We start from the raw sequence: 12,926 nt of genomic DNA on the forward strand, positions 1-12,926 counted from the left end.
TGAGTGCATCAATTAAGTATCTTCATTTAGAATGTGAGTACGTCTATAAAGTATGTTCAATTAGAATGTGAGTACATCTAAAAAGTATCTTCAATTAGAATGTGAGTACGTCTATAAAGTATGTTCAATTACAATGTAAGTACATCTCGAAAGTATGTTCAATTAGAATATAAGTACATCTATAAAGTATGTCCAATTAGAATATAAGTACATCTATAAAGTATGTCCAATTAGAATGTGAGTCTGTCTTTAAAGTATGTACAATTAGAATGTGAGTACATCTACAAAGTATGTACAATTAGAATGTGAGTATCTCTATAAAGTATGTACAATTATAATGTGAGTTCGTCTATAAAGTATGTACAATTAGAATGTGAGTATGCATCTAAAGTTTGTACAATTAAAATGTGAGTTTCTATAAAGCATGTACAATTAGAATGTGAATACATCTCCAAAGTATTGTCGCAGATGTCAACATTGGATAACTCCAAGAGGACGGCTTGTCTCGAGAGACCATGGACACCGTCTGCAACCTTCAACTCTGGCCGGATCTTAACGCTCCATGTCAGTTTACAATGCCGGTGAGTTAAGTGAGGCAGAGGGGGAACCGTGCTCTTGACGACACGGCAGTTAATCAACTGGCTGAGTGAACTAACAGTGTCGCACATGGTGTGGTCTTCCATTACAATTGTGAACTCTGACCAGTCGCCCCCCCCCCCTCCTCGGGATGCCACTTGGCACCAACCCCAAGCAGGATAAATCAAGACACAAATCAACACTTTCTTTTATGTTTTACTCACACAGGTAATGAAGGGAAAGAGGAGGAAATGTCTGAAAAAATGATGAGGAGAAATCAAAGAAGAGAAAATGGTGAGAGAAATTGAAATACAAATAAATAGCGGAAGAAATTGTTGCTTCAGAAAATGGTGCGAGGAATCGTGCACCGTATTGCAGGCAATTTCAAACATATTTTAAACACAAATGAAGCACGTACATTTTCCATTACTACGATGTGAAAACATCACCGCATGGCAAAACTTTCAACATTTACTCAGTGGCTGCAAACAAAATGTAGATTCTGACGTGTGTGTGTGTGTGTGTGTGTGTGTGTGTGTGTGTGTGTGTGTGTGTGTGTGTGTGTGTGTGCGTGTGTGTGTGTGTGCGTGCGTGTGTGTGCATGTGTGTGCGTGTGTGTGTGTGTGCACGTGTGTCACAAATAAAGTCTCTTACCCTTATACATGTAAGCCCCTTCGACAATCACCTTATTGTGGAGACAGACATCGGTGCCTCGTTCACTCCAGGAAATTAGATAAGTAAGGGTGATAGACAGAAGTATGCAGAGGGCAGGGCTCGTTGGTGACCCCTTATTCATCCGATACAATTCTGTGGGCTTACTTGTTCTCAAATGAACAGGGTGGGGGGGGGGGAGATGAGAGTGTGATTGTATAATGTGCCGCACAGGGAGAAATGCAGTGAATATTTTGTCATGATTGGAGGAAATCGTGAATGCGTACCAGTACCCCTGCTCTGAACGAGTCGAGGGGAAGTTATTCATGGCTTATTTTTGCAATCTAATTGAATGATTATCATTGGGGAAAGCAAGAGAAAGATCGTGCAAGTCAGTTTGTCATAGCTGGTCTGTCAAGGGTGAAGAGCTCCGCAGCTTGTGAGCGCACCTTTCATGGCTCACACGTTCACTTCCAGCAGATCCTATCCTCACAGATGCTCACGTTCACCCGGCTTACTCTTTGATGACTTCTCTGGCTCTTGAGATTCCTTATTGCCAGGCAGCTACTGTTGGCTGTGCTCCTGGATCTGTGTCGGAATCGACGGCAGACCCGCCTATCTGTGGTGCTTTGTTCAGATGCTTTCTCCCATTGAAGAGGTTCGCAGCCACTGGTCCGCACCACTTTATTCCGATGGCTGTTGGATTTGGAATGAAATGTCATTGTGATGTTATGTTAGTTTTGTAAAGTGTGTTGTTTGTCTGTGTTGATGCATTGTGAAGAGGTGCAGGGAAGGAGAGCGATTAAGAGAGATGGGTGGAGATAAGAAGGGATATAAGAACAGAAAATATTGAGTAAAGAGCAACAATGGGAATTCAAACATGATACACAAACACAATGCATTTGTCTGTCCACTGATACAAGGTGAGAGGTAATCTATTGAAACAAAATATGACTGAGACATCTAAACTCCAGGGTTCCTGTACTTGTTGGATGTAACTCCCAAGGATATCCCAAAACCACAACAATAGTGATGGTTATTTCTCTCCCTAAACTCCTGCACCATGTAAACAGGTCCTCAGAGACATGAGGACTGTTCGTTTGTTTTACCAGCCGTAGGGGTTTAAGTCATATTGATACAATGGAGAAACTTGAAGCTGTCTCAGATATAGTGAGGAGGAGTGTGTACAGTAGTTGTAACTGAGACATAGTTTAATGATGGGAGAAATTGGAGGAAAGCATAGGACTACAGGATTACTCTCGGTATAATAGTGAAAGAGAATGGACGAGTACTTTGACATTGTTTCGATGGGTGATTGTATGCATGTGTGGTAATTGTTATGTTCATGAGAGGGTCTTGTCTGAAAGGTGAGTGTGCTGTCCAGTGTTTGTTCATACCTCTCCACCCATCAAAACAGAATAAGTAAAATAAAAGCAAACATCTTGATGTGTTTGTGTGTGCCACTGTTCCATTACTACTCCGAAGACTGCTTCACACGCTCCTGCTACGTTGTTGAACAAATGGGCTTACAGATTCAATTGATAATGTGTTGATAATAGTACTGCAGTATAGCAAACCAATTGTTCGACTTTTCATAAAAGCACCAAAATTGGTACATATGTTGACTAATGTATTCTGAACAATTCTGGATATGGAGCCACTCGAGATTTTGCCTTGGTCAGCTTTGGCGGCCATTTTCCAAAATGGCCACCATTCTACTTTCACAACATGGGATATCTGTCATTGTTATTCTCTTTGTAGGTTTCTCAGAGGTGATAAATACGCCATGTGATGTGCATTGACAAAGGAAAACAATACAAATGATATTTGTATTGATTTATTATATGTCCAACCATTGTATTGGGGGAAAATGGTCATTTTTATGGGAAAATCCATTTTCGCACACAGCATCAGTGACAGGTTCAGAAGTATTTTGTTGTGGTGGTGGTAGTGGTGGAAGTGGTGTTGTAATTGGTAATATTGGCTACATGTGGTCCATGCTGCAGAACATGACCACCGTCAGATTCAAGTTCGAACCGTAGACACCGACATCGTCATCTTGGCGGTGATGGGAGCCCAGGCACTACCATGCGTGGATGAACTCTGGATTGCCTTTGGGACGGGCAAGAACGACCGCTTCATCCCTGCCCATGAAATAGCTGCTTCCCTCAGTCCACAGAAGGCAGTGCCCTCCCTGTCTTCCACGCCATGACCGGATGTGACACGGTATCAGCATTCGTGGGGCATGGGAAGAAATCTGCTTGGGCCACATGGAACTCGTTTCCAGAACTGACAGATTCTCTTGTGACCCTAACCACCACGCCAGTCAACATCCAGGATGACACAATGCACTGCATTGAAAGGTTTGTGGTGCTCCTCTATGACCGCACCAGTCCATATACAGACATCAACAAGGCCAGAAAGAATCTCTTCGCCAAGAGGAACTCCGTCCAGCACATCCCACCGACCTACGATGCTTTGGAACAGCATGTGAAGAGATCATTCTTCCAGGGTGGCTATGTCTGGGGGCAGGTCTTGGTCCCTCAACCCGTGCTTCCATCACCAACAAGCTGGGGCTGGCGGCAAACAGAGGATGGGTCCTATGAAACGCTCTGGACCACACTCCCTGAGGCTTCAAAAAGCTGCTTCGAGCTGGTGTCGTGCGGCTGCAAAAAAGGCTGTAGAAACCGCTGCAAATGCAAGAAGGCTAATCTGCAATGCACTGGACTGTGTGCTTGTGAAGGAGAATGCCAGTAGACAGACACAGTAGACACAGACTGAGATATTGGCCGAGCTTAGAATGTGCAAATGCAAAGTCGCATTGCTTGTAAAAGTGTTGACTTCTTGATCCAGAGCCAGTACACTTGAGCTCAGAAACTCATATTGTACTAGACTGATGTATGCGTGTACCATGTGTCCTGGTAGAATAGTAGTAGACAGTAAACCGTAGCTGCTTCAAAGTGAAGTGTGCAATAATTTGACTATATTTTCTGAGTTTGTCATTATCACGATTATCAGTTCCCTTTTCAAAATAGAGTAAAGTATGCAATCTATAATGCAATTTTTGTTGATTCCAAACCCATTGAATGTGATGAATATCATTTGACTCTTGTTCTCCAGGCAATAATGGGTACTTTTCAGCAAAAAGTTTCAGGAGAGCAGCAATTTACAAATCAAATAATGGCTTTTTTACCGAAAATACTGGCTCATAATATTTGAATATGCCTTTTCATGGTCAATTTACTGAATTTTACACTTTCCTTATATCTACCACCAATACAATAAGAAAATAAGAGCATATAGCCAATTTCGCGAAAGTAGAATGGTGGCCATTTTGGAAAATGGTCGCCAAAGCTGACCAAGGCACAATCTCGGGTGGCTCCATATCAAGAATTGTTCGGAATACATTATTCTACATGTGTACCAATTTTGGTGCTTTTATACAAATTTGAACAATTGATCTGAAATATCAGACTACACTGCAGGACTATGAAGTGCAGGCATGATGGACAAAATGGCCTCCTGCATCAAAGTTATTTGCATTTCCCCCTTCCCTTCACTAATCCCTTCCTCCCTGTCTTTCGCACAGAATTACATCCTTGTTCTTCTTTGCCACAGAAGTCCATCCATCTCTGTCAGGTGAGCTTTTTATCAGAGCCCATGTCACACCAGGTAACGATCGAGACCAGAAAAATTTGTGCCTGCGATGCTCACAGGTAAGTGCTTGAAGGGGGAAGTGATGGGGGCTGGGTTTGAGAGAGTGAGAGATGTGGTTGTGTGTATAAAATTCTGAACATGTGTGGATGTGTATTGTTGATTGTTATCTCCATAATTTAGGTTTCAGAAGGTGGAACAGAGTCCTCCCAGGACTCGAAGTATCCACCTTCGTTTTGATGAAGGATCGTGATTCATGGCCTAAATTGTGAAGTTGTGTTGTTGTCAGAGTTTTGTTCCGAGGGCTCTTTTCAGGATAGTCACGGAACCTTGGACAGCCTCCGACTGTAGTTCATGTGTTGTAATGTTCCCAGGTATGGTTTGTAGGATCTCCGTAAAGTTCTTCTTTGTCATTCCCATGCTCCAATTACGACTGGTTCAATTTCTGCACTCTTCAGTTTCCAGGGTCTTTTCACTTCAATCCTGAGGTCTTGATGTTTGGTCATTTTCTTGATTTCTGTGTTATTTAGACCAAAATCACTGGGTACTGAAACCTCAATTAACAATGCCTGTTTTTCCTTTTTGTATCTGAGTTCAATGTCCGGTTGCAGTGCTTTGTTTTCTATGTTCACGCTGGATGGGATGATCAGGTCATATGAGAGTATCCTCGCTTTCAATGATTGCTTTTGGTTCACGTTTCCATGAGTTTTGTGGAACTGAGACATTGAAATTTTTGCACATGTGCCAGTGGATTACTCTGCATATGATGTGTGTACAGCTGTTCTGACATGAGTTTTTACAGATATATATATATATATATATATATATATATATATATATATATATATATATATTGTGACGTCCACGGGACTTGAACAGTCCCGCCAACGTAGAATGAGCCGAAACGATGGAGGCGGTTTATTTATTTATAACCCAAAGATGGCGGTTCTAATCGCTCTACCGCAAACGGGACGAGGAAGGTGGCACGAGTCGCTTTTCACCGAGTTGATAATGTTTATTTCTCTAACGAGAAATAACAAGACTCGGCAAGAAGAGGGACCCGGGGCGATTCGACGGGATTGTGGTGTGGGTTCGGGCGTGGGGAAAACACAGACAATTCCAATGAATATACAAATCTCAAACCCTCTAAGGCGCCAGGTACACACACACACACACACACACACACACACACACACACACACACACACACACACACACACACACACACACACACACACACAAAACATAGCTGGTCCTGGTGGTCAGGCTGGCCCGTGGTGTGGACGCAACAGTCCCTGGATTGGCGTTGGACGAGCTGGCCTTGCTCTCGTCAGGGGGACAGGAGAAACCGTGGTGCTGTCGACCTCCTGGTCTTGGCCCAAGTCCGCTCACAGCCGCCAGGGAACCAGTTCTGGTGCCAAATTGCGAGCAGGAGAGGGAGGCAGGTCCACCCGCCGTTCGACCCCGTACTCCGAGCCAGCAGAACCCCAGAGCCAACCGAGGTGAGGCACGAGGCTCAGCAAGGCTACAAGACACGATGAAACCAGGATCGAAAACAGCCCAACAACAAGCACGCTCCCAGCACAACAGCCTCCACCAAAACAGTTTTTCTGTCCCGATCTTCTTCCTCTTCCTTTTCGACCCCGAACAGAACCTTTTTATCCTCCCGTCCTCGTCACTTCCAATCGAGCCGTTTTATTGGCCCTGCGCCGTCGCCTTCCGCCAATCGTGATCACGGGGCGGAGCCATCCGCAGCACTGTCCTGTGACGTCACGGCAAGCCTCCAGGGACTACTAAAAGGGGTTTACGCAGACACACTTACCCTATCCCGTGTCCCTATCTAATTACGTGACAATTATCATTTCCCCCTTGAAGAAATGGACATTTACTAGACAACTTATCACCACTGAATTGCTACTTATTACATCGAGATCCTGGTAAACTCGAACAGCATGGCATACCTAATTAAACATCCTAATTACCCTTTGAATGCATACCCCCCCTCAAACGTAACACTGCCCCCTCCTCTGGTACCGCAGCTCCTGCAAGGTATATCACAGGCGCTACCGTACCAGCCTTAACACTTACTGACTCACACCTATTTAACCTAACAAAATAAAGTAGGAGGGGCAATGGGCAGCGAGTCGCAGCTAACTTACCTATCCTGCTTAATGTACTACCACGTTGAACAATTGATCTGAAATATCAGACTACACTGCAGGACTATGAAGTGCAGGCATTGTGTATGTGTATTGTTTATGTGTAAGGCCCTTATGGCCTTATCCTCGCCTAAACAATCATTCATTTTTTTTATTTTTTTTTTAATCACATGAGAGCACTGAGCGAAGTTGCACTCCATCCTCTGGATCATCGCTCTTGCCCAACACTCTTCCAGTGATCTGGGGAGGGGAAACAAAAGGTTCACAAAAACACAACACTTATACTTTACATTCCTACTCTAAGCCTTAACGACACTATTCACAGGATATTTACACTTGACCGCGTCCCCCAGTGGATGCTAATAGACCCAGCGTTACCTGGGGAGCCAATTTTCAAATATGCTCAACCCAAAATTATGCGGACATCATGCCCTTGCTGCACATGTCAAGTTGTGTGAGATCGAGTGGGACTCACACATCTTCACAACACTCACACCATGGTCATCATCACATTTCTAGGTCATGGTCCCCATTTTAATGATGCAGGCTGAATTCCGTCATGGCCGTGGGGTGGGTTACCACAAGATGATGGGGGCATCTCAGGTGTAACCATGCCCACAGGTAAGCTTTAGTCCAACCCAAACGTTTCTCCGCCCCCGCTCCCTTTGATTCCCACCCCCCTGGTAGCCATCAGCTCTAACCCCGAACAACACACTGGAAGGGGTCTCACTGGCTCCTCTGGCCTTCCTGGGTCACCAAGGTCCTACCCGCCTTGGTCGCGCAACCAGACCCTCTCCCAGTTGCCTCCACACACTGTCACCGTTAGCCACCAGGGGTGAATCTCCTTGAACGGGGTCGCAATTCCCGCTCACCGTGAGCTTCAGCAATCCCTGCGGACAAGCACATCATCCCCACCCACAAAACCCACATGACTCCCCCCACCCCATCGGCCTAACATGTGACACCTGCATTTCTAACACTTCACCGACCATGACCTTCCCTGTTACCACACCATGTCCAATAAAAAAATCAACGTGTGCACCATACATTTCACTTCTTAACTTGAAACAACTCACACAGCACTTCTCACCCGATCCACGCACCAGCCATTGGACAGCCACTCGTGCCCGCTTTGTTACCAATTACCCACTGTCCCTATTGTCACTCCAAAACCCAGCAGAACTTACAAACCTATGCCAATTTTCCCACAATTCACTATTTTCACCAAGGGAGGGCACTTCGCCACAATCTCACCAGCCAAGCATGGCCCTGTATGCTCAGCCCGATCTAGTTTCCCCGACCCCCGACAGTGATCTCCGGACTCGACCTAGGTAAGGGCACCTCGGATAGACCTGGCGGTTCAGCAGGAGGATTCATCCTCTGAAACATTTGGGTAATGCCAATTTCTCCCAGCCTCCCTCCCTGATCCTGAATCTCCGCCTGTCGGATCATCACCGATGGCCTCTCGGGCACCCGACCCGGCCGACTCCACGAGGCCAGCCTGGCCGCGCACTCGGCCGCTCGGTGAACGGTGCGTGGATCCTGTAGCTCCACTAGCGCTCGGACCTCAGGGTCAGGAAGAGCAGCTAAAAATTTCTCTAGTGCCAGTCTGTCCCATGCCTCCACTGTTAGGTCCCGATACGCAATCCTAACTGATTGGTAAATGTCCTGTGCCAGCTCCTGCACTGTCTCACCCGGCTTTAATGTGCGGTGCTGGAGCTGGGCACGCACCAGATCACAGTTCGCTCCAAACCCAAACCGACGGCTCAACGCCTCGCGAATGTGGGAGCTGGTCAACATCCCCTCCGCGATCACGTTTAACACATCTGCGGCTGGTCCCCGCAACGTTGCCACCAAATTCCCTGTACGTTCCCGCTCATTCCACCCGTTTAGTCAGGAAATGCACTCAAATTGCGTCAGAAAAGCTTCAACGCTCCCTGACCCGTCGAAATTTACCAGGGGGATCACTTTTACGGTGGCCCGCTTCTCAGTTTCCCCCTTGTCCGAATCCAGCCCAGGGATCAAACACCCTTGTGGCTGCGTATCCAATTTCGGAGCCCACTGTGGCCAAAGATGTTTTGTGGTGAGGGTCTCATGGGTCAATTTTGCCTCCTGTTCCAAACGTTGAATGAACCGATTCACCTCTTCCCGCAGGATCTTCTGGGCCCGCACAACCTCCTCCAAGGCTCCGTCGCGAGTTTGTAGCTGCTCCTCAACCAACCCGGACACTCTACTTACAAAGACGGCTCTACAGGCCTTTATCCAAGACTTCATCTTGGTCATAATTTTATCTTGTTCGTCCAAACGAGCCTCCAATCCTTTTACCTCCTCCGCCAAATTCATCCCTTGCTTCCTCAGCTCTCCCCACTCTTCTACTTGCAGCTGCATACGAGCATCCACACAAGCACGATGACGTTCCAGGCTTTCATCCACTTTATCAACCCGAATGTTCGTTGCATCAATTTTATCTACCAATCTTTTTCGTATATTTTCCCCCTCCAATGTAATTTCTACCTGTTTCCTCCAATCTATCCTCGGATTTACTTTGTATTTCCCCCAATTGAACATCCACACACTCCTGCATCTCAGTTTTCATTTTCTCCATCTTTTCCCCCAATTCATCCCTCATTAAATCAATCCGTGCACCCAACTGTTCCCCCATTACCCCCAATTGATCTGTCATTTCTGCCCTCTGTGTCACGAATTGATTTGTCATTTGTACCGTCATGTCCCCTATTAAACGTTCCAACATTGTCTGGATCGACATCGCGCCGGTTTCCGGCGCTGCCGGCTCCGTTACGGGCGATGAAGCACGGTCCACGCTCGGAATGGGGGAGGTTCCAACCCTACCCCGTCTCTCCCTTCTTCCCCCGACTCGCTGCCAGACACGTGGCCTTCCTCCTCAAACATCTGCACATCCGCCATGGTGCAGAAGTCCCGTTTGCCACCAATTAATTTAAATTTGAAAAATCCCGCCAAAATTTTCCCGCGCTCACGCGCTTTTCTGTCGTAATTTTATATTCTAATTCGTGGCGAGATATCAGTTCTGGTATATTCTCCCGATACCAAATATAATTTAGAGGGGTTTGAACATCCAACACCCTGACACCAATGTGACGTCCACGGGACTTGAACAGTCCCGCCACCGTAGAATGAGCCGAAACGATGGAGGCAGTTTATTTATTTATAACCCAAACATGGCGGTTCTAATCGCCATGTTTTCTACCGCAAACGGGACGAGGAAGGTGGCACGAGTCGCTTTTCACTGAGTTGATAATGTTTATTTCTCCAACCAGAAATAACAAGACTCGGCAAGAAGAGGGACCCGGGGCGATTCGACGGGATGGTGTGGGTTCGGGCGTGGGGAAAACACAGACAATTCCAATGAATATACAAATCTCAAACCCTCTAAGGCGCCAAGCACACACACACACACACGCGCACGCGCACACGCACACACACAAAACGTAGCTGGTCCTGGTGGTCAGGCTGGCCCGTGGTGTGGACGCAACAGTCCCTGGATTGGCGTTGGACGAGCTGGCCTTGCTCTAGTCAGGGCGGCAGGAGAAACCGTGGTGCTGTCGACCTCCTGGTCTTGGCCCAAGTCCGCTCACAGCCGCCAGGGAACCAGTTGTGGAGCCAAATTGCAAGCAGGAGAGGGAGGCAGGTCCGCCCGCCGTTCGACCCCGTACTCCGAGCCAGCAGAACCCCAGAGCCAACCAAGGTGAGGCACGAGGCTCAGCAAGGCTACAAGACACGATGAAACCAGGATCGAAAACAGCCCAACAACAAGCACGCTCCCAGCACAACAGCCTCCACCAAAACAGTTTTTCTGTCCCGATCTTCTTCCTCGATCTTCTTCCTCTTCCTCTTCCTCTTCCTCTTCCTCTTCCTCTTCCTTTTCGACCCCGAACAGAACCTTTTTATCCTCCCATCCTCGTCACTTCCAATCGAGCCGTTTTATTGGCCCACCGCCGTCGCCTTCCGCCAATCGTGATCACGGGGCGGAGCCATCCGCAGCACTGTCCTGTGACGTCACGGCAAGCCTCCAGGGACTACTAAAAGGGGTTTACGCAGACACACTTACCCTATCCCGTGTCCCTATCTAATTACGTGACAATTATCATTTCCCCCTTGAAGAAATGAACATTTACTAGACAACTTATCACCACTGAATTGCTACTTATTACATCGAGATCCTGGTACACTCGAACAGCATGGCATACCTAATGAAACATCCTAATTACCCTTTGAATGCATACCCCCCTCAAACGTAACAATATATATATTTACATATATATATATATATATATATATATATATATATATATATATATATATATATATATATATATATATATATATATATATATATATATCCCGATAGGAGGTGGTGTGTGTGCGTACATGTGTATGTGCGTACTTGCGTACACAGGTGATGTGTTGGCTGATTATGGAGATGCTGACTGCCTTGGCAACTGGGAGCTTGAAAAAGCTGTCTTTCTGGAAAAGGATTCTTTGGAAGAAGGGTATGATCTTGCATGCTTTGTACTCATATTAGAAGCACCCACTCCCCAAAGGAGGGGCCAGGAGGGTTATGTTATTGTCCTTATTCAAACATGTAAGTCAAAATACGTCACTGAACTGGAAAACGTGGGGACTTGTAATACCCTCTCCCACCTGGAGTGGCGCTGCACTTGGGAGACTCTCGGAACTCCTTGGACAAAAACCTTTGCAAAGACATGGGTTTTATATACCCTTGTCGAGTCTGATAAGAGAAAACTAGCACATGATGTGTCACCACCCCCCCCCCTCGTGCTACAAACACACATGCACACACACACACACACACACACACACACACACACACACACACACACACACACACCTGTTGCCAGTTATATTTTAACTGAGTGAACTTACACGTGTAATTCCGATGACATTGAAAATAAAACAGCCCCACCACCTTTCTTTTCCCTTGATATTCATCATAGAATGAGGTGCATGTATTGAGTAACATGCATTGCACATCGATCAGAGCAACAAATATTGATGATTGTGCATGTATGCAACAAGACAATTGATCAAGCACTCTCATGCTAATTTATTGGAGTTATTACATTTCGAGGCAACAATATTTCGTGATTTCAGAGGCCCTCCACTGCACTCATTCCCCCCTCCTTCCCCTCACACTGTCTCCCCATCCCTCCCCACAACTCTTCCCCTCCCACCCTCTCACTCCACCACCCTCTCTCCTATCTCTCTCCCCGCATCATTTTTTTTGCAACTCGCTGCCAAGCTGACTAGCATGGATATGAATAAATAACCCAACTATATACAATCGTCCCAGTGTGTCATAGGCGAGGGGACTCATCATTGTGTGTGCCGTGTCTCAGATGGATATTGAAGTGGACATCACATCTGCCAGAATCCCCTCCCCATCCCTCTCCCTGCCGCCCCGATCCCTCTCCCTGCCACCATGATCCCTCTCCCTGCCACCCCTATCCCTCTCCCTGCCACCCCTATCTCCCTCCCTGCCACCCCTATCCCGCTCCCTGCCTCCCCTATCCCTCCCCCTGCCACCCCTATCCCTCTCCCTGCCACCCCTACCCCACCCCCTGCCACCCCTATCCCTCTCCCTGCCACCCCTACCCCACTCCCTGCCACCCCTATCCCTCTCTGCCACCCTTATACCTATCCCTCTCCCTACCGCCCCTATCCCTATCCCTCTCCCTACCACCCCTATCCCTGCCACCCCTATCACTCTCCCTGCTACTCCTATCCTAATCCCTCCCCCCCCTATCCCTTTCCCTCTCCCTGCCACCCCTATCACTCTCCCTGCTACTCCTATCCTAATCCCTGCCACCCCTATCCCTTTCCCTCTCC

At 47.0% G+C, this 12,926-nt stretch overlaps 1 long non-coding RNA gene across 1 annotated transcript; it reads left to right on the forward strand.

The window, feature by feature from the left end:
* Positions 1 to 288: 288 nt before the first annotated feature.
* Positions 289 to 4,943, forward strand: LOC147022840 (uncharacterized). Its single transcript, XR_015059941.1, has 3 exons — positions 289 to 581; positions 805 to 870; positions 4,817 to 4,943. It is a non-coding gene; the product is annotated as an uncharacterized LOC147022840 (long non-coding RNA).
* The last annotated feature ends 7,983 nt before the right edge of the window (positions 4,944 to 12,926 follow it).

The sequence above is a fragment of the Eptatretus burgeri genome, chromosome 7, assembly GCF_056783735.1.
Source record: "Eptatretus burgeri isolate ZD-2024b chromosome 7, Ebu_testis_v1, whole genome shotgun sequence".
NCBI classification, from domain to species: domain Eukaryota; kingdom Metazoa; phylum Chordata; class Myxini; order Myxiniformes; family Myxinidae; genus Eptatretus; species Eptatretus burgeri.